This window comes from Carlito syrichta, unplaced genomic scaffold (assembly GCF_000164805.1).
Source record: "Carlito syrichta isolate Samal-C Ts95f unplaced genomic scaffold, Tarsius_syrichta-2.0.1 Scaffold136949, whole genome shotgun sequence".
Classification (NCBI taxonomy): Eukaryota; Metazoa; Chordata; class Mammalia; order Primates; family Tarsiidae; genus Carlito; species Carlito syrichta.
Window position 1 is genome coordinate 149,456 of NW_007081045.1, and position 2,105 is coordinate 151,560.

Genomic DNA, 2,105 nt, shown 5'->3' on the forward strand with positions numbered 1-2,105 from the left:
ATGTGCAATAAAACTAGGTTCTATACTTTTAGAGGGAGCTGACAAATATTTGTAATAAATAGTTATTGGCTATTTTCTTGTGTATTGAATAAGAAAAGTATAGTTTAGGCCCTAAAGTCTACATGGTTGTTTTCAATCACCCTTCCTTAAGGGACTAAACCCTAAAGACACTAATCTATAAAGCCAATATATAATTTTCTGACATGCAGCTGACTGAACTCTTTTATAAAGAAACTTGCTTTTTCAAAATCTCCATTTGTAAGAGTATCTGCCTGTTATTTTAAATTCATGTCATACCTTTGTTTAAAGTGTTATTCCTGACCATTTTAACCACTTTTACTTGCATCATTTTTTGGTTTTTTTAGTTCAAGCAAATGATGGTATAATATTCAGGCCTGATGTCTTAGTTCTGTGATTTAAAAAAATAAATTATCTTGTTTTACCCAAGAATTGTCCCTCTAGAAATGCAAATTTAGGTTTACCTGGGACAATAAAAGTATTTTTTTCCTCTTTCAATTTTTATTTAAAATTGTGGGGTACAATTCAGGGTTAGGTATACAAATATTCACCATGCAGCTACCCTTATCGATAAGGTGTGCCTCCTCTTCCCCAGGCAGATATCGACTACTGTCAATAAAGTTTACTGAAAAAGAATTTACACTACTAAAAAAGAACGTTAACAGATACGTAGAGAAACATACATCTATAAAATTCACTTCTGCCGGGCTCGGTGGCTCAGCCTGTAATCCCGTGCCTTTGGGAGGCTGAGGTGAGTGGATTGCCTGAGCCCGCGGGTTCGAGACCCGCCTGGGCAGCGAGACCTCATCTCTACAATAAATCAAAAAATCAGCTGGGCGTGGTAGCGCGCGCCTGTAATTCCAGCTACTCAGAAGGCTGAGGCGGAAGGATCGCCGGAGCCCAGCAGGTTAAGGCTGCAGTGGCCGGGAGCGGCCACTGCATTCCAGTCTGGGCGACAGAGTGAGACTCCAACTCAAAAAAAAAAAAAAAAATTCACTTCTGTCTGAGTCTATATATACGTGTCACATGTATGTGCTATTTTACTACCAAAATATATTAGAGTTCTAAGTAACTAACTTAAAGAAAAAATAACTGCCAAAAAAATTTCATAAGAAAAATAAAGACTAACTCAAATGCCTTTTTTATGTGAATTTAGTAATCTTTAATAAATAAAGATAATTTAAAAACCATTGGTAAAATAGAAATATCTTCAAAATTTAATTTAAACATTTTTTTCTGAGTCTATTAGTTTATTGGCCCTATACTATTTCTGCTAGATGTATTAAGATATAAAATTTTGTTTCTGTAATATGTCTTGTACTAGCTTAAGTCTATAAACTTATGTGTTTTTTTTTTTTGAACCACTAAGATATAGTAAGACTTAGCCCCAGGTATTGTCCTTTGCCCTTGGTTATTATGTACATCTGGTACTTAATTAAAATTGTTTGCCTGCTAAGTTTTTGCTAAAAATAAGTGTCACTAATAGTTAACATTGTAATCGATGGATGTAATTAAAACCACTAGATGTAAGAAATTTACTTTTATATGCAAAATGTATAAAAAGTAAGACTTATTTTTGGTAAAAAGTTATAGAAAAGACATGAGAATATATTTTTTGGTAAAGGAAAAGTAATTGTGTCTAATTTAAAGGTTTATAAGTTGTTTTAAATTAAAAGAATGTAAGTGATGACTAAACTAAATACACATTAAAAAGGTGAGAAAGGAAGTTTTTGTCCTAAGGTAAAATGACAGGGACAAAACTAAAGATTAAGTAAGTTGCAGACTGTTTATGCCAGATTGAACTTATTAAACAAAAGAACTTTACATATGATCAAGTTGACGAAAATTTAAAGGAGATTATTTGGTATTTTTATAAATTGAACGTTAATATCCAAAGCACACGGATGCAGGGCTGAAATCTAGACCTTTATGTCAGAAAAACGGTTTTTTGGAGCATTGATATGCCATTTAATTTAAAAAGTTGTAAAAGTTTATGTAAATTTCTGAAAATCTTACCTTATGGTCAAACTGATTAAAATTAGACAGATTTATGTAAGGTTTTATTAACATTAAATTTAATTTTAATA